Genomic DNA, 21,745 nt, shown 5'->3' with positions numbered 1-21,745 from the left:
GTGAGGAGAAGGAGAAGAGTGTACAGACCCAGGTAACCTACCAGGGGCTACATGAGCTGGAGATAGTGGAGCACTATAGGGTGGACAGGGACCTTCTACAGCAAATTGTTGAGCTGTGCCAGCCACACCTCACACACAGAACCAACAGAGGGGATCCCATCCCAGTGGATACCAAGGTATGTGTAGGCCTAAGAATACTAGCCACAAGTTCCTTCCAAAGGCCAACTGGGGATATCATGGGGATCTCACAGGCATCAGCATCCAGAATACTCCACCAGTTCCTGGATGCCATGTCAGCACATGCCAGTGACCACATATATTTCCACAACAGCCATGAGGCATTGACCAGCAATATGTGTCTCTTCCACCAAATAGCAGAATACCCTGAGGTAGTGGGTGCTATAGACTGCATGCACATATGCATCAAAGCACCACCTGGTGAGCAGGGTAGGGTCTACATCAACTGCAAGGGCTTCCTCTCCATCAACTGCCAGGTCATGTGTGATGCCCAGGGCATTATAATGAATGTGTGTGCTGGCTGCCCTGGAAGCTATCACGACTCCCACATCTGGCATATGATGCAGCTGTACCAGATATATCCCAATGGGGACATCCCTTACGGCCACCTACCAGGGGTGCTGGTTACGCAGTTGGAGCCGTGGTTGATGACATCCATCAGAAATGGACACATACCCGAACAAGAACTCCACAATGAGGCTCATGCACAGACCAGAATCATAATAGAGCATGTATTTGGGATGCTCAAGTCACGGTTCCAGTGCCTGGACATATCCTGTGGAGCCTTGCAGTACTCACCAACTACATGTACCCAAATTGCCATCGTATGTGCCATGCTACACAGTATGATCCTGTGGAAACAGCTGCAGCAGGAACAACACATGGCAGGGCCACACAGCCCCCCCGCATCAATGCCAACACTTGCACAGAGTGACTCGGAGGAGGAACAACCTGAGCCTGCCCCAGTAGGCAGAATGAGGCATGCCCAGTATGCCCAGGCTGTGGCAAAGAGGCAACGCATAATACATACACTGACACGGTAGGAACCCAGGGAATGACACGTCTCTCTGACTCGAACATACAGTAAAAGGGATGCCATACATGACACTACCTGTGCTTAACCATGTATGGGGAGTGTACTATGTGCATCCAACATAGTCAGCTGTCCAGCACCATCCTCAATACTGGCAAAGCCACAAGGTAAGTCACTCTCCCTATTAAATGCTGAATGGAGTAGTATGTTTTGTTACTTGTATCTATGGTATGGATGTGAGCATGCAAGGGAATCGGGTGGCTGAATGGGAAGCCAGCAGATAGTAGACACTTATAGTGGCAGCATGAAATCTGTAACAAATACTGGTGTCACCATAGTAGCCAGTACTAGACAAGGTGGCAAAACTCACTGCAGGAAATATGGTGGTCCAAATGTGTGTCCATAGGACACACACATGCCAGTCAGGGAGGCTCACATACCCAACAACAGTCTCAGCCAACAGGACAGGCATAGACAAACACAAACAAAGGCTGTGCTAAGGCCTCCGATTGATGGCAGTGGAGAACATCTCCCCTCCTGACCTGCACAGACAGACTACAACAGGTCAGGCAGCGGGATGTTAGTTCTGAAGGGTAAGAAGTCTGAAACTGAAATATAGGTCAATCACACCTATAGTACACTGATATGCCTCTAGTCAGCATGATAGGTCAGAATACAGAATGAAATGGAGTACGTGAAATACCAGTACAATCATAGCAAATGTGTACAAGTGTCAGGTGTGCCCTCCCCAATCCTATGTAGAAATATAGTAACATGTATGTGTAGGTATAATAACAGTGGAGCACAGATTACCTGAGCCAGCCAAAGTAGAAGGATAGATTGTAGCATGTGTACAATATGCAGGGCTGCATGTGTTAGGTTGGTGTGTGTTGTATATTGTGTAAGAGTTCATAGGTTCAGACTAGGCTATCTGGCCTAGGGCATTTATAAGCCTAGCCAGAGTGTGTTTGGCTTTAGCCACCCATTTTAAATGAATTTTGCTATGCCCTTTTTCGAGGTTAGTTTACTGTGCCTCTGTCTAACAGTGACACAGAAGTGATACCCGGGGTAAACCTACGATCTCCCATCCACTCATCAAGATTCCTCTTGAAGAGAGTTAATGAGGGACTCTGCCTAACCTGGACTGGGATTTTATTCCAGAGTGAAGGGAGAGTGGTCAGTATGTAGGCAGGGTGAGGTTTGTTCTGGCAGCCATTGGCCAGTACTGCTGATGACGGGGCAAAGTTCTCACAACTGCAGTGCCAAACACAATGCATCCCAGCAAAACACATTCCAGTAGTAAGCCATAGTAAATGATGGAAGTAATATCTGTCACCATCTGAAAGATGGACATGGCATGAATGTGGGCCCAGACATACAAACAGCACACAGGTGGAAGTACCCCAGACAGTGTATAATATGTTACTGACAAATGGACACACCTTTGGAATTGTACATACAGGTTAGCAGCACATTGGTTAAGTTTGTACTATGGAATGCCAATGTCGTCTGGCCAAACACTGGCAGACCACAAAGGTCACAGGTATGAAGTATTGAGAAACTGATGATGTCCCTGCACAAGCCAGTATAAGTGGAATGCCCCATGCATATCTGTGAGTCAGATGCAAGTAGTGTCCATAACACACATGCACCCAGCTCACCCCACCATCACCCACAGGTACCTCTCTGATCTTATCCCTGCTGTTGGGAATGAGTACAATATGACCCCCACCTCTGTATGGCAATAGCCAAAGAATGCAGCATGCAGAAGAGGCGTCCCATGCAGGTGTGTCCCTAGCTGTAAGCAGCACCCTGCCAGCATCCACACCACTGAATCAATAATGACAGAAATTATTGGCATGAACACCTTGCACACCTATCCTGTCACCTCAGGGGAATATAGTGTCTTGCAGTCTGGGACTGTAGGAGTGACACAATGCAACGGTATGCTACAGCTGGCCTGCATCACTACCAAATGGACTACAGTCCTCTGCCAAAGGCCTGTGGTTCACCCGTACTGCCAATGTATGTTATGTCATGGACTCCCAAATAACAACATAACACAGTCCACAGAACCCAAATGCAAGGCCATGTGGACAAATCCCAGTAACATGCCCACCATGTCCTACTGCATGAACTGTGGACCAACACCAAACTACTGCTGGGATGAGGTGATAACTATAGGGAACTTATCAGATAATATTTGCATAATGTTTGGAAGAGGATAGAAAAATAGGGGGGGGGTATGAGCATGGACGGCATGGAGTGTGTGAAGTCTGAAACTCAGCCTTGTGCACATACTAACCCTGCCTGCAAACACAGAAATGGGTGGCTACAAACCTGCTCGTAAACCACAATGTGAAGGATTAATGTCCAGAATTATGACCCCTGCCAATGGGTAACACGTGAATCTGTACATCTGTGAGGTATGGCCACAGCAGGATATGGCCATACTGTCATGTTGATGTATGTACAAGCATGGGATCCTCAGCCACCACTGTACCAAGGTGCTGAACCAGTTACATAGACCCATCAGCAAGTGTCTGCAGCTTCCCCTCCAGAATGGCATGATTCTGCAAGAATATGTAGGATGCAGACCACAATATTGGACACAGCTGCATTCACCCTGTGTTCCCCAGGACATTACTGCAAGCAAATATGTATACCTAACAGTACTTGATGACATAAAACATTACAGTGTAAAACAGTACATATGTCTGAATATCTCTGATAACACCAAGACCATGTATCAGAAGCAGCACAGACAAAATTACCAACAGTCACCCACTATCCTTTGCCCATTTTGACCCCATATTGTCAACCGATCTACAGATATCCCACAGAAACAAGTTGCTAGCTGTAGGTGTAGAACACAAAAGCCTGCACTGGAGTACAACCTACCTGGAATGGATTCACACAGTCAATACAGAAGGTTATACTGGGCATGCTTCCACACTTAGAGAAACGAAGCCCTTGTCTGACAACAAAATAATGAAAGGTCATACTGGGCATGCTCCCACACTTATAAAGCCCATGCCTGGCAACAACAGTAGACTATACATATCTGACACTCACAGATGTTTGTGCACACACTCCTCATTACACACCAGTCATGCTTTGCACACACATTGGATAGGAATACACACATATATCCAAGGACAACCCACTTTAATAGGCCAAAATTACACATACATAGATGTGTGGAAGAGAGTGACAGACAGTGACAAAGAGCCTCCCATCATGATGCCTGTCCCACCCAGCACACATCCAATTGGCTAAAACCACATGATGTGCAAATGTCAATCACTGTAGGCATTTGCCTCTGGTATCCCTCAGCACTATAGTGTCTGTGGTGCTTGTGATAACTGTGTAACATAACTGTACAAGTCAGTAGTCATCTAGCAGTTGTATACACGTACCTGTGAAATATAAACCTGTGCATGCCTGAGTGTTGTGTGTCTGCTTCCAGATAATGGGTTATGGCCCATACACACACACTGCACTCCCCATTGCCCTACTATGGCAAGCCTGATGATGTCTTCATCTTGAAATACACCTTTGGGGAAGGAGTAGTCCTATATGCTCTGTGGCATGTGCTATAACTGTGTAATGCTATAGTGTGATATGCCAGTTAGGTAGGAGTTCTAATCCCAGGCATGGCAACTGTGTGTGTTTGTCTGTGTAGGGATCAATGCTTTTGAGGCCATTCACACTCACTACGATTTCAAATGCCCTACTTTGGCAGGGCTGCTGCTGTCATTCACTTTGAAATACACCTTTGGGAAAGGAGTAACCCATTAAGCTCCATGGCGCATCCTATAACTGCATAATGTTATAGTGTGAAGTACTAGTTAAAGAGAAGTTCTAATCCCAGACATGGCAACTGTAAAACTTTGCGTGTTTGTTTGTCTGTGTAGGGATCAATGTTTTTGAAGCCATTCATACTCACTACAACTTCCATTGCCCTACTTTGGCAAGCCTGCTGATGTCATTCACTTTGAAATACACCTTTGGGGGAAAAGTAACCCAGTAAGCTCCATGGTGCATGCTGTAACTGTGTAGTGTGATGTACTAATTAGGTAGGAGTTCTATTCCCAGACATGGCAACTATAGAGCTTTGTGTCTGTGTAGGGACTGATGCTTTTGAGGCCATTCACACTCACTACAATTTCAAATGCCCTACTTTGGCAGGGCTGCTGATGTCATTCACTTTGAAATACACCTTTGGGAAAAGAATAGCCCAGTAATCTCACGTACATATGTACATACATAATGGGCCATTGTAGTCTGTACTGGGTCTACTGAGAGATGACGACAATGGCCTCCTTTTTCCTAGATGTAAAGACCTTAGTGATGAGGTGTGCCACATAGGTGGATTTTCTGACTGTTGTGGCAATGTGGCTATAAAAGATGAGACCATTGTCCACCTATGTCCCTAAGTCTCTTATCACACTTTATGTGTTTAGTGTACTGCCATCTATGTGGTACTTCACAAATGCATGTCCCTTCCCAAAGGGGATAACTATACATTTCTTGGCACTGATCTTGAGGCCATGGCTCAGGCACCAAGCATCTGTTTCTGTAAGGCCCTTTTGTAGAATATCCACATCATTTGGGGATTCAATAATGGCTCCCAGTTTGCAGTCATCTGTGAACTTTGTTAGCCAGAGTCCCATAGTGTTGGCCCGTACTTCAGAGAAGTAGATGCCAAACAAGAGCAGTCTCAGGATGGAACCCTGAGGTACTCCACTTGTCTGGAGCTGAATTTGGAGTCAGCTACTTTTACAGTGTGGGTTCTGTTAGTAAGCCAGTTGGCAACCCATCGAGTGACATAAGGATTCATGCCCAGGTTAGTAAGTTTATCTATGATTCCAGAGTGGGGGATGGTGTTGAAGGCCTTGGTGAGGTCCAGATAGGCTGTGTAGACTGCCTTACCCTCATCCATGGCTCTGGAGACTGATTCAAAGAAGTCAATTGGGTTCAGGAGACATGATTTGCCCTTCACGAGCTCAAACTGGGTGGGGTCCAGTGTCTGAAGGTTGCCAGTGTATTTGTTTATAAGTTCCATGATAATACATTCCATGGCCTTGCAGGTCAGGCTCATCAGACTGATGGGATGGTAGCTCTCAGGATCCAAGGTGGATCCCCCCTTTTGGAGTGGGATAACTGTAGCTGTGCACTACTCAGTGGGCATGAAGCCTGAGGTGAGGCTATGAATAAACATAACACTTAGGTGAAGTGAAAGTTAATTTTGTAGTTCATGTATTACACAGCTCAAGATATCGTCTAATCACATGGATGCTGTATTCTTAGCTTTGGAGAGTGTGGTTTTTACCTGTGTGGCCATGATGACTGGAATTTGGCAATCCTTTGGTATTGAGATGGGCCCTTTAGGGGGGTGAAGTTGGCACTGAATTGATATGCCAGGATATCGACAATGTCCTTGGGAGCAGCATATTTATTGCCATTCTGTTGTAGCTCAGAGCAGATCTGAGCATTACCATTTAGATTCTTGACATAGCTATAGAATGCCTTGTGGTTGTCTTTGGAATCTTTGGCAATTTTATTTTCATAACTAGCTTTGGAGGATTTTATGAGGGATCTCAACTTCTTACTGAGGGTGGTAAGGGAGTGTTTTTGTATCTTGGGATTTTCCTCTTTTCTGCAACAGTTGCTTCCTTCTGTTGTATAGTTTGTTTATGACAGGGGACCACCAGATTGGCTTCCTTTTTTGGAGGAGAATGTCCTGGTTCTATTTGGGATGGCACGATTCATGCACAAGTGAATGTGCTCATACAGTGCTTAAATGTAGGATTTGGCAGTCAAACTTTCAGTACTTGTCTGCATGGGTGTCATGAAGTTTGTCACTTCCGACTTCAGTAGCATGACGTTGGCCTTGGAGAAGTTTTTTACAGATGTTTCCTTTCTGGGGGTGGGGATGGGATGGGGATGTCAAAGGTGATTAGCTTATGGTCTGACCTAACCAACAAGGGGGTGACCACTGGTATGAACATCGATTTCCTATGTTGATAATGACCAGGTCCAGGATATTGGAGCCCCTGGGGGGACTATGGATTAGTTGATCCAGGGCATTGGAATATATGAATTCCAAGAACTGTTGGGAAAAGGTATTGGTACATGAGTAGTTTTCCCAGTTATTGGCAGGGTAGTTGAAATCACCCAGTATTAGGGTGTTTGGTTGTATCTTAATATTTTCCAGTATGTTTAGAAATGTGTAGTGAGAATCTTGGGGCATGGTGGGGGATCTGTAACAAGCTACAATTTGGTTTGCAGTCTTACCTAGTGTTAGTTGCACCTGGAGAATTTTGGATGCATTGTGTTGGGCAACTAGCCTGGAGGTGTGAATATCCTTGGTGAATATGGACACTCCTCCACCTTTAGTGTTTCAGTCCTGGTTTGGTGCCCAAAAAGTGTGGCAAGAGTTGTAGCATGGTATTGCAGGAGTGCTGTCTGGAGACTTGAACCAGGTCTCAGTTACTGCAGAGATGTTGATGTTCTCCATTTTTAGAAGTGCCTCAAGAGAGTGCATTTTGAGGTTTAGACTTCTAACATTGAGTAGCATTACCTTCAGATTTTGCATACTTGTACCTGTTACGGTGGTGGTTTTGTCCTTTGAGCCTTGCCTAAAAAAGGCACTATAAGGGTGGCAACAGCCTTAGCCAGTAACCTGAATCCCAGGGGAGACAAGTGCAGACCATCTCTGGCTAAGCATCGTGGTTTGTCAATCATGTCATCCCAGGCAGACAGATACTAGATCCCCTTTGAATGACACCAGATGCTCAGCCAATTGTTGAACTCAATCATTTTGTCTTTATACTGTGGTATCATTCTGGGCGAAGGCAGGATGCTACTCAGGGCTAGGGTCATATCTGCCTGGGTCACATGATCAGAGAGCTCTTCCATGTCTCTTTTAATGTAGTCCAGGGAGGTATGTCTCAAGTCATTCACTCCAACATGGACAATGACAGAGTCTTATTTGTACTTGTTGTGGAGTGACTTGAGTGCATGCATTATGTAGCGGATCCTGGCACCCGACAGGCAGCTGACTGTAATTTTCTTCTTGTTCAGCCTGGTGAGTGGGACATCAGTGTGCCTGACTATAGAGTCACCTATGACTAAAGTGTTGGGTACGTTGTCTTGCCTTAAGGGCTGTTGTTGGGTGGCACACTGGTGTTCTGAGCTATATAATACTTTGGTTGTGATTGGAGTTTGTTTGCATTTCAGCTTTGGAGGTCCTTGTTGCTTGGGCAGGTTAATGTTAAGGGCCTCTGCATATGTGTGTTTAGTGTTGCTATGTGTGGGTGTTGGTGGTGAGGGTTTTGAAGGGATATGTGTTGCTTGAGGTGCAGTGCGGTGTAGATGTTGGTGTTGCTGGCCTACGTCCATGTGGCCATCACACTACTCCCACCACATGCTCTAGCAAGGAAAATCCACAGTCGAGAAGTCCCACCATCTCACCCCACCATCTATCCATGACCTCTGTAAAATAATGGAGGGCACCTCCAAGATCACAGATGTTGTCGCTTACAGCTGAAAGAGTAGCCCTCTGCAGCCTCAGACCCTGTCTGGTTTACTGTTCCATATGTGCCTGCACCTCCATGACAGCCTGAAACATCATCTGGTGGTACCAGATGTGGCACTTCTGCCAGGGACATGATGACCAGCATCCCTCCCATGAGCACCCCTGTACATCTGCTTATGTGGTACCCTGCCAGATATCCAGCTATGGCTGCTGTGTACAGACACAGCAACCATAGATACCACACTGTCCTGTGCACTGCCACCAACCGCCAACTGTCCCTCTGGTATGGCCACTGGTGATGGGGTATCTATAGGCACTGTGACTGTGTGTGGGGATGGTGTGGATAACAGGGGGATGTGAAACGATGGTGCAGTTTTGGCCTCTGACAACCCCGCCTGTGCCTCAACACACCTATCATCATTTTCAGTATCTGTATGGACACCAACATCAGATTGCCTGCAGGAGGGACTCTGACCCACCTCACCACCTGTGAGGGGAAAACAAGAAATGCACTTTAAGACCTGTATGTCATTGCTTAACAGTACACACATACACAACACATACACACACACACACACACACACACACACACACACACACACACACACACACACACACACAGACACAGACACACACACACACACACACACACTTTGACATTCCACCGTAATACCTACTTGTCCCTGAATTTACAGACTGTCCCAAGTTTATTCTCTTAAGTTCCTCATCCTGCATCACACTTGTAAACCTACACTCATTAATACCAATCAATAATGTATCATTCTTCTAATTGCCTAGACAAGTGATCACAAAACATGACATGTTACTCCATTACCTCTTTGACTTGATTGGAGCCAGTTTTACAAGGACTCACTGCTGTCATCCAGTGTTCACCCTGGGTTTGTCCAGACATCCTGAGCATGGCCCCCATATGTTAGGGGCTGCTACAGTCACTCAATAATGTCACCCACTGGAGTGTCATATGCAACTATTGCTCAGTAGATGCAAGATCTGTTGCTCTATTAACTTATTATGTGGACAACAGTAATATTTGGATACATTCATGGGTGTTGTCTAGTAATTTCCCATTGCAACTGTAGTGCTTCATACATGGGTATTCTTTCATCTTTCTACTGATTGCAATTATAAAGGTATACCTGGTGTCTAGTTTCCCTCCCAATGCATGTTCCATGCTACCGACCTTATTATACTATCAGCTATCCTAAGATTACATATCAGACAAGTATTCCAGGTGTCTCATGTGTCAGTCCATGTCCATGTTGAGACGTACGAACAACCCCATAATCACACATGTGCATACATGGGCACACACACAAACACACACGCAGACACACACACATCCAACATACATCAACCCCCTCCACTCCACCAGATTGCACTTACAGGCAAAATAACGCCCCACCCACCACCCCCACCCCCCCCCCCCCACACACACACACACACACACACACACACTTACTTACAGGTGAGGATGCAAGAAGATATTACACACAGACCTCCCATTACCCATCTGCCAACATGCATAACATATGGTACTCAACAGCATGCAGTGCAGCTATAGTCAATCCATGCTAGCAACAGTATACATGTGTGTGATCCATGGGCTGTGTTAGCAGGTGATGCCCTTCCCCTGGAAAACACTGCACCCATATACACAGTATTGCTGTGCACCTGTTCAGCACCCTGCCATGTACTGTGCACCATAACTGACAGGTGTACACACCATTGCTGAATGTGTATTACTGTGTCAGTTATATCTGCTCTGCTGCTCATAGAACCTATGTGCTTGTCCAGCACATACCTGGGATGATATGTGGACAGATGTCATTTGTGAATGCCTGATGTCTGATTTACAGATGTCATCATCAGTGGTGCATGTATGACCAATACGATACAATTACACTGACAACTGTCAAACCTTACCATGGCTATGGGGAGTGTACACACCCTTATTGATATAACGCCCTGTTCCCTGATATGCCATGGGACCACATTACTGCATATGTTAACATTACATGTGCCTGATATGTGACATATATCCTGAACAATCAAATGCAGTGTCAAATGAATGTGTTAGTTGTGCTGATGCTCAGTGAGATGCATACACTTCGTGGGTGCATATGTGTGCACGCCCTTATCATGATGGTTTGTTGCACCTACTGTTATGTGTACTACAGCAGTCACTATTCCTGGAAGGGACATACTAGCATGGGCCATCTGCATATGCCAGTATTTGGTCAGTCTGCTCTACACATATCCCCCAACTCTGCATGACTGCAAGGTCAACCCATGTGCACATTCCTTAGAGTTCACACACTGCCATCACTATTGCTGTGGAGTCAGGGTTATGTCTGCCACAGTTCCTGACCCTGACTGTGTGAAGATACAGCCATTCATAGCACCCTTTGGATCCCTGCTGCAGTGCACTGTTGTGTCATGATGACACCCCCTCCCCACCTTCAGCCTTTTTGCAGATGCTTGACAACTATGGTGTATGCATGTGTGTCAGTTTGCAGTGTCCCAAACACTGAACACCATGTGTAACAGTCTTGTCCCAGCTAGTGAATGGCAAACATACAGGTGTACACTGGCACCGGCACGGTACAGATGGGGATGGTGGGCCTGAGGTGGGGTGAGGTGTTGGCTGTGCAGCACATGTATCTTACATGATACTGTCTGTAGGTTTCCAACATGGTCTTGGTACACCAGTACACATTGCAATGCATGCCTTTTGGGGGCATTTTCTGTTATGCATATGCTACCTGTAGAGAGGCCTGGCTGATGTTTCCTGTGGTACAACTGTCCCATCTGATTACCCTAACCCATGGGCCACATGTTTTCAGAGTCCAGGCAATTCCTGACATGGGTACTGCACAGCTAGTACTAGCTAGACATTCCTGCAACTCCCTCAGTGTTGTGGCATGTTACTAGGCAGCCTGCATGACCGGTTTGCTACATGTGACATCATCTGTCTTGGATGGCCATCTATTTATTTCCTACATTATTCCTGTCCCATACATCCTCACCACATACATTACTGTGTGCACTGTTTGCCATGGTATATACAATGGTGAGGTATGGTTACATGTCCAACTCCTGGGTACTACCTGTTGAGTATGGGGTCCACGCCATGGCATGTATGATGTGTGCAAGCCATGGCTGCTTCTGCTGCAGGTAAGTGGGCACATTTGATGGCCAAACATCTTGGACAGCAGACCATTTCTTGGTGAGACACTGGGGACATGTACTTGCTGGAAGGTGCATTTCCATGAGAAATGCATGCAGTCAGTACCTCAACAGCTGCTTTCACTATATTTTATCTGGAGTTTGTGCACACATATGCTTCCAGTGTTTGTGAAAGTATGTATTCCCCATATTTGTTGTCCTAACATACGATTCCATATTACACACTCATTGCTCATGTTAGGACCACATTGCAGGTTGTAAGGGTTGTGGACTGCAGTATTGTGATATGCCGTAGTGTTGATCTGTAAGAGTTGCCATTGTAATACTGGTATATACACTGTTGTAGCACTGTATAAGGGTGATGTTCCACACATGTCCCTACTGTAGGCCATTTGTCCTGCCATTATGTTCATCTCTGTGCACACATTTTGCAATGACAGGATGTTATTTATATTGCAGGAGTCTGATATACCCTTCAGATACACCATCATGGTGACCACTGTGATGCAGTGCAGTTAACAGCAACAATACTTGAACATGTACAGCATGCATTATGGGTAGGTGTGTTAAACGTGTGCATGGAATATATCATGGCCATGACATGACTGGTGTATTAGCAAACCTGAACAAACACCATACTCACCAGCTACAAGCTGCTGCCTTGGAGGTATACCAGAGGAACCTACATAATTGTGTGAAAGATGTGATGTCAGTAGCCACAGCTGTGGCATTGGTACAGGGTGGTTGCAGCACTACAGTACATCAACAGTACAAGCCCACAATAGTACAGATTATGCACATTTGTTTATTACCACTACGCAGCAACAGACTATATATATGTCATCTCACATATGCATGATCTAACTGTACAGATGCAGATGGATGTGCAACAGTGGTCTACTGATGTGGCCTGTGGCCTTACCTGCACGCTCCTCTGCCATTGTCTGGGTAGCACCCACCTCCACTATGCTCTCCACCAGGTGTTGTGTCTGCAGGCGGGCAGGTGCCCTGAGGCTGGCAAGGAGCTCCTCAACATGTGTCGGGGGGCTGGATGGCATGACATCCCACCCCTGTTGCGAGCTGATCCCCCCTGACTGCAGCAGCACACCGATGGGCATTGTGAAGTAGGTCTGTGCAACAATGCCGGACCTGCTCATAACTGTGGTTATGCAGGCCGACATTGTTTACTCTGTGGACAAGATCATTCCACAGGGCAGTCCGCTCTTGCTGCTCGTGGGCTGTTTGGATGAACAATACCTGGTAGTGCTGCACCAGGTGTGAGATGATGACATAATTCTCCTCCACTGTATAAATGTAAAACCTCTCCCTGGACATCTTGCCTGAAAGACATAAAGATGGAAACATGTCTGAGGACCTCATACGGCAAGGTTATCATAGTTTTTAATACACATCTTTGTCTCCCTCCATCATATCTGTAACAACAATCTAATCACACAACTCAGTAGGTATGTCTACAGAATACCTACCATTGGGACATATATCATATTGTACAACACTTTGTGCTATGTGTTTGTAATTATGTTCCCTGTGGGGACACTATCATTGGTGGCCTGTCATGGACAATGTCACCTGCATGCCATTGTAAGGGCCACTATGGTTCCATATATGCATGTGGTCTGTTTGCTATGTGATTGCTGCACATCTGTTGTTTTGTGTTATTTGGGATATCTATGCATGCTGTTAGACATGATCCAGGAATGTGTGGACTATTACTACCTACATATGTTCTATAACAGTGACACAGTAGCATGTTTAGGGAACAATTGCCAGCAGGACCACCTTTCCCACCTCTTCTGGCCATGTTACCAGGCCACATCACACATGGGACCCACCCTGGGGCCTCCTCATCTACTGGTCCTGCACTACTTTCAGGTGATGGTGTTCACCCCCCCGAGAGCACACACAGACATGATCCTGTCACCCAAGGTCAGATACAGGGTTTGGTGCATAGGGAGCTCCACAGAGACTTGGGGTATGTGCTACAGCACATTGAGGCCCTCAGCACACACTCACAGGGTCCGCATGCTCCTCCTGCTCAGCCTCCAGCCCAGGCACCTTCAAGGCCATGAAGCTGATGTTGTGACTGGCCATGGGCGGGAGCCTTGGTCCCATTGTTTCAATATGGGGGCTCATGGGGCATCCACATCACAGATGACACTCCCCATTCAGGGTGTTTACCCACCACATGTGTCATATACTGCCCCTTTAGGCTGTCTTCTCCATCTTCCAATCCAACCCAGCTCCCCAAATATACCTGCTATCCCTCCCCAAATTCCCAATCCCGCCTTCACAAACAAGGGCAATGTGTTCCCAACTTAGGGTTCATACCTGACATAACCGTCCATTTTGCACACACGTACTTCTGTATATACATGTGTGTATTGATATGTGTGATGTACCCTCACACATATCATGCAAAAGTAGGGTACATGTATTTATATGCATATGTGTGGGTGTGTTTGTATATATGTAGACATACACATATATACATATATCTCTATATATGTGTAGATATATATTATGAGTTGTATATATATATATGTATATATATATATATATATATATATATATATATATATATATATATAGGGTCTATTTTATATATTCGAACACTTAAATATTTGAATCATTAAAGATCAAACTTTAGTGACTGAACATTGAAATGTTTGAATATATTAAAAAATTAAAAAAAAATAAACAAAAAATGTAAAACTAAAGGATGTAAGCAGAGGGGCAAGCCCCCCTGCACCCCCCACGTGGGGTGCTGTACCCCCCACACCCCCCATTACTTAAATATACCAAATCCAAGATCGCACTACAGTGTAGGAAATAGGAAATTTACCATTTCCGCACTGCAGCACACTGAAGTGCGATCTCGGAGTTGGTATATTTAAGTAGCGGTGGGTGTGGGGAGTATAGGAGGGCTTGTCCCCCTGCTTAAACCTTTCAGTTTTACTTTTTTTTCTTTTAAATATTAATTTTTAATATATTCGAACATTTAAATGTTCGATCACTAAAGTTTGATCTTTAGTGATTCAAACATTTAAGCATTCAAATATATAAAAAAGATATATATATATATATATATATATATATATATATATATATATAGTGCATTCAGACATCAGGTTCGCACTCTAACTCTCCTTCCTGCACAGCTGCACTGTTCTGCCTTGCTACAACACAGACAGGTGCCACATGTGGATACAGCCTTATATTAGGGGGGGTATATATAGGGACAGATTGCAGGTAAAAAAAACACTGAAACGAACCAAAAAGCAAAACTCAAAAAACAAAATTCCAGGTGCGTATCCAATGACCACTATGAAACAAATAAATTAGCGCTTTCATTCACTCTTTATTCCGTGAACTTCTTCAGAAAAAAATTGACTCATACCCATACATCCTTTTATATCAAATTATCTGAAATTACAGGAAATTACATCATTAATTACCAAACAATAATTTTAAACACATAAATCCTTAAAAATAATAAAACAAGTATGAACGTTCATAATATATGTAAACATATATATTTGTATGTAAAAGAAAAACTACATATATATGTAGTTAATTCCCTAAAATTATCTATTTAATAGAAAACATTTTATATTTATGGACTCTTTTAGTCCTGGTGCATTGTCCGCAGCTAAAAATAACTGCCAAAGTGTTTCTTTACATTCCAATATGTTATTTAAATCCCCTCCAAACATAACCTCATCTACTTTTTCCACAACAAAAAATTCAAACTTTTTGAAATCAAGACATATAGAAGCATGCTTTGCCAAAGAATTTATTTTATCTTTGTTTTTAATGGCCAAATTGTGTTCATATATCCTACGTTTTAATGCTGTTATAGTTTTCCCTATATAGTAATGGTTACATGATACACAACTAGCAATATAAACTACAAATTCAGTATTACAGTCGTAGTAATCTTTGGCCCATAAAGTGTAATTCAAATGGCTCAAAGTAATGAAAGAACTATTACTAATAAACCTGCACTGTTTACAGTTTCTACAAGCGTATGTACCCTTCTTGGTACTACCTAATCTCATACTAATAGTGGCTCTGTTATTACCAAATTCTAACATGGATTTTATATTCAATACTTTCTTGTAAGTACATTTTGGTTTGTTGCCTATTGTAGCAACCAATTCTCTGTTGCCTAATAATACTTTCCAATTATTTTTTATAATTTCTTTAACAAACCACATTCCATTCACTATAGGTATAGGAAAGGAAATGGTGTAATTAATAGAATCGGAAGTTGAGACTTCTAATACTGGACTTACACAAATGTCCTTTGACAATAAAATTGGTGTTGCCACACCCTTCCTTAACACCATTACCTCTTTTTCTATCTTTTTCAACCATTCCATGCTATAACCTCTGGAAAGACATAATGATCTCAAAAATAAAGTTTCTTTGACAAATGTGTCATCATCTGTGGTTAGTCTACTTAATCGTATAATCTGACCTTTAACAACTCCCTTTTTCATATGTTGTGGGTGTAAGCTATCTTTATGTAGATACTGATTAGCAAAAACTTCCTTCCTATGGACTTTACTGCTGAAACTATTTTTCTCTCTCTTCATACTCAGATGTATATCCAAGTATGTAATACTTTCCCCAAATCCACTGTCTTTGAATTCTAAAAAATTTGTAGTATTATTTAAATCTTTCACCATATTCAAAAACTCATCATATGTACCTGTCCACAAAAAAATAAAATCATCAATGTATCTATAGTAGGTCTGCACTTTAGAGTAACTAGAATGCCTAGTAAGAAATTTCAACTCCCAATTAGCCATAGCTAGGTTTGCAAAGGCCAGAGCTACCCTTGCCCCCATCGCTACACCTGAGATTTGTTTGTATAAATTTTTATTAAATTTGAAATAATTGTTATCTAGAACCAACTCCATTAAACTACAAATAGTATTAACCTTTATACTAGTAAAGTCAGTCCCCCAGATTCACGAATCCTCCGTGTAAGACTTAATAAGTCTTACTCGGAGGCTGCAGTTGAATGGTATGACATCAGTGTGCCATGAATATTCATGAGGGCATGCTGACTCAACCGTAAGTCTTACACGGAGCGGGTAGGAAAGCAGGGGGTGTGTCCGACTGCAGAGCATTCTAAACGGCCATGCCCCTGCAAGGTTTGTAAAAGGAAAATGAAAGCACACAAGAGCGAGTCCGCTCAAATGTCCTAGCACCAAACACCATACTCCCTGACATTGTAAACCCCCATCACAGTTATGAAAAGTAAAACATTTATTTTATTTTTTTTTTAATTCCCCAAATAGCTGCCCGTATTTGCGTGTGTGTGCCCATTGCTTAGCTGCAGTTAGCAATTCTGACATGGAAGAGCATAAGAAAGAATGTTTATGCAAATCACACCAAGTAGCAATAGCGTAATGGTAGAGCTTTCGCACAAAGAAGAGGCATTCATGGTTCGAGGCCCACCACTCCCATTCTTATTTATGTTTTAAACCAGTACATGGAATAATACCTGACATGTGATTAAAATATCAGTAAAAAGCAGTGAAATGGCCAATGTATCAGTGAACAAAATATTAAATTTTTAAAGGATCCTGATACATAATTGCTTGCAGTTAAGCAGCACTTTACCCAGCGCAATAGAGTTGCCCAAAGTTTAACAGCGCTTTACCCAGTGCAATAGAGGTGCCCATAGTTTAACAGCACTTTACCCAGTGCAGTAGAGATGCCCATAGTTTAACAGTGCCTTACGCAGCGCAATAGAGGTGCCCATAGCGAAATAGCACTTTAACCAGAGCAATCTGTTTGCGCGGATGTGCGCGCCACGCCAACTAGCACCTTAGGGCAACGTGGAGCAACGTAGAGCAAAGTTGCTTAAATGCAGCCACACCCCCTAGCCTGTCTGGACAGTATGAAAATAAAATGAATGACAAGGTTCGAACCCAGGACTCTGTGCATCCTAATCCAAGCACAGAACCACTAAGCCATGACAACGTAGGAGAAACAGCCACTGTTAACATACATATACTTAGTAATGGTAGTTTAACCATTACTAAGCAGGTCTGCAGTCAGCCGAGAATTTTACAAAATGGCCAATCACAAAAATGTGTGGGAAATGCGGCATATTTAAGCCCCACAGGTGGGAATACACACCATAACTGATTGTAGCTCACATCTGCAGTTAGAATGTCTGGTGTCGGAGAGGGAACATGCTTCCAAGTGCAATGTTGGGGCATCGAGGAGTCCAAATACATGGTTTGGCTCCTTGTCCACCGTCACGAGTCAAGACTCCTACAGGGCCAGTTCCAAGGGATGGAGTATAAGGCAGAGGGTGGAACCGGTTAGCTCGTGACCTCACCAGTGCCACAGGCATTCCTCGGACTGGTGAGCAGGTCCGTCACCACCATGAAGACCTGAAGAGATTAAAGCAGGACGGCCTGGACCAATGGATACAGGAGGCGCGTGGAATGCAGGATGCCCCACAACTGAGTATGTAGCCATGGAATGCAGTATGTAACAATTGATAATGGAGTATGTATAACGGATAGGTATGTCTCAATATCCCTTCATTTACTTTACAGCTGCAGGTGACCGTGCTACGAATCAGCAAGCCTATGCTGATAGACTGCTAAGGCTGCGCCACCAGGCAGGTTAGTGAATATTCTGCATGTATTGTTATATAAAATATGGGAGAGAGCATGAAAGAAAGTGTTGTACTCCAATAATACAGCCATAAAATTGCCTGAATAAGTCCTCTGCATGTACTGTCAGATAAAAACGTCAGAGAGGCAGGAAAAGAGTGTAGAAACCCATTAAGAAAGGTAACATATGTCTGGAATAATATCTCTGCAGGCACTGTTATATAAAATAAGTGAGTGAGCCTGAAAAAAGATTGTTTTAACCCATTAATAAAGGTATTATATGTCTTGAACATGTCTGCCATATACACCGTTAAAACAAATAAAGGAGTGAGCCTGTGGAAAAGTGTGTAATGTCATTAATAAAGGTCTAAAACCCAGAGTGTGTCTGTGTCACAGAGTCTGAAATGTTGTTGTACCCTTGCAGTATACAAACAGTACTGTTTGAAAAGGTGCTGGCAACCCAGAGTTGTGCAGTCCCATATAAAGTGGGTGATGGAAATACTAGTAGCTGTGAAAAATATATACAGTCCACAACAGGCAGTTACAGGCTGGCATGAATAAGTAAACCTGGCACACATGTAGCATGTTATTTTTTTCCCCAGAAATGGGAGTGTGTGTCATGAAATGCAGGGTTCTGTACAAATCAAAGTGAAAATGTCATGTGAAAACATCCCCAGATATGTAGATAAAGAAATATAAATGCAATCAAGAAATATGTAGCAGTAACATCTGCATCCTTGACAGTTAATATGTCAGATATAGGTCAGGCATATATTGAACTAGCCAAATCCAGTACACAACCTAATGTATGGTGGCAAGTGTAATAATACAGGTAGGGGATATACACTTGCAGTCACTAGGAATGTAGTGTAGACTAAAAGGTCATTATAAGATGTTAACCAAGGTTTTTTATACACCCTACTGTATGTGCATAAACCATGCAATTCCACACCTCAATGGGTATGTGTAATCTTAAATATTTGTTGAGACATATGTCCTATTGTTCCATAAATATTTGCATTCACATTGATGCATGTGCCCTGTTTAAACACCACAATTATGGTGGCCTGTTGCTACCAAACATCCCTGCATGCTGTTGGAATAACCACTGTGGTTCAATATATGCATGTGTTATGCTTGCTGTTCAACTATTGTACCCTTGGTGTGTTGGGTTAATGGGAATATTATTGCATGCTGTTACAACTAATCTGGAATGCTGTTTTGCTTATGTTGTAATTAAACACACCTAATCACAGAACGTATGGGAAGGCCAGTCCCAGCGGACCCACCTGTCCCTCCTCAGCCGGCGAGTGCACCTGGCACCAGCAGGTCCGGTGCCCAGCCTGGGCTCCCCTCCTCCATTGGTCCTGTGCCACCTTCAGGTGGAAGCACTACAGGGGATGGGGCTCATCCCCCCCATGCAAGCGTGGGTGGAGAAGGGCCACCTGTCACCCTTCGAAGGGTCCGGGCTGTGGTGCGTAGGGAGATCCATCATACAGTCGCTGATCCCCTACTCCAGCTTGAGGTGAGAGTGGCGTGTCTCACGGGTGAGCCTGCCCATCCTACGCTGCCCCCAGCACAGCCACCCTCGGGGCTGTGAAGGTTCAGTGGTGACTGCACATGGGTGGGGATCTCAGTTCCACTGTTACCATCTGTGGGCTCATGGGCTTGTGATTTCCAAACATCTGACCCCATCAATTGTGTTACCCACCCCATGTGTCATACACCGCCCCTGTATGCGTCTTGTCTGTTTACCTTCCCAACCTACCTCTCCGGACATACCTACTTCCTCTACCTCACTTCCTGCTCTCACCTAAAAAAAAAAAAGGGCAATCTGTACCCACAAAAAAATTATGCCCCATACATAGCTGACCATTTCGCACACATGTCCATCGGACAAACATGTAAGCTGATAATTAGAATTGGCAGTACAACATACTTTGTTGTCCTCACCCCTCTCCCAGGGGCGGAAGGTTTCAAATTTCACTCCAAATTCATTGCATATGCACAGCTGTTGCTGTTAAAGAAATGGGCAGCTATGGACCTTCCCTACACCCGTCCTGCACATCCCGAGCTTGTTTACCTACTGTGTGTACCTTTTTGTGCCCCCTTTTTCACCACTTTTCTATCTCTCCATTTTCTTTTCTTTAAAAGAAATTAGTGCGGGGGTTAGCGGGAGTAAGCCCTTTTAAGCAGTAGTTAGCGGGTTTGCACCAGTGTTTGCATGTGTGCGCTTAGCTAAGCATCACTAAGCGTCATGCAAACCCACGCAAACCCGCTTACAACTGCTTAAAATTGCCTTAGTCACTGTGTATGACAGGGCCCTTGTACTGCTCAGCAGCAAAATAAATTACCCTTGTCAGTCTCAAACCCCACACCTTGGACTCACCAGTCTGAATGAAGTACCACTAAGCCACAGCAGATATACAGTAACTTGGTGCTGTAAAAAATATATCATGCATTACAATGAGTGAATGTAAAGGGAAAATAGGAAAGCCATAGAAACACATTGCAATAACTTACAGTTGTATGCCAGTTAATTCTCTAATTCTAAAAGAAAGTACATACTCCCATGTATCCAGTGTTAGCATTAGGAGGTGTGAGTAAACTTACACACTGAGAAGAGTGCACTGGAAGAAGCAACAGTCAGGTTACAGTACAACATGCATATCACTGGCTACAACCCTAGCTTCAGATATGACACATATACCAACCTTCTGACTGAGACAACAGTGTCCACAGCAAACAAGCATGGGCCCCACCTTGCACAACTGAAAGGGCTATGCCTACCTAACCTAGCATTTTATAGCAGTGCCCTGCAGTCACAGTGAGTACTGCAATTACCACACAGCAGGCTGCATGCAATTACTAAATGGTAGGCACCAATTGGTGCAGAGGCCATCACATGCACATGTGCAGATACCTAGAAAAGCAGCCTGTACTTGCTGTCCACACATGCAATAATATCATTGCACCAACTGAGAGAGAGAGAGAGAGCGCGGGAGACAGACAGACAGACAGAGACAGACAGACAGACATATGGAGACAAACAGGCTGTAAGAGACAGAAACTGAAAAGAAAGGCCAACACACACAGGAAACCAAAACCAAAAAAAAAAAAAATAAAGCAACAGCTACAACAGACGGAGGTGAGGAATACAAAGGTAAGGTATGTAACAGATATGTATTTGCAGGCATCCGAATGATGTGTCTGAAGGGTACTCTACATACTGTGAATCATCCATATGTGGCAGCAGTCCGTATCTATATGAATATGCAC

The sequence above is a fragment of the Protopterus annectens genome, chromosome 8.part1 (genome assembly GCF_019279795.1).
Source record: "Protopterus annectens isolate FY-2018-M chromosome 8.part1, PAN1.0, whole genome shotgun sequence".
Lineage (NCBI taxonomy): Eukaryota > Metazoa > Chordata > Ceratodontiformes > Protopteridae > Protopterus > Protopterus annectens.
Note: the sequence above shows the minus strand (reverse complement) of the source record.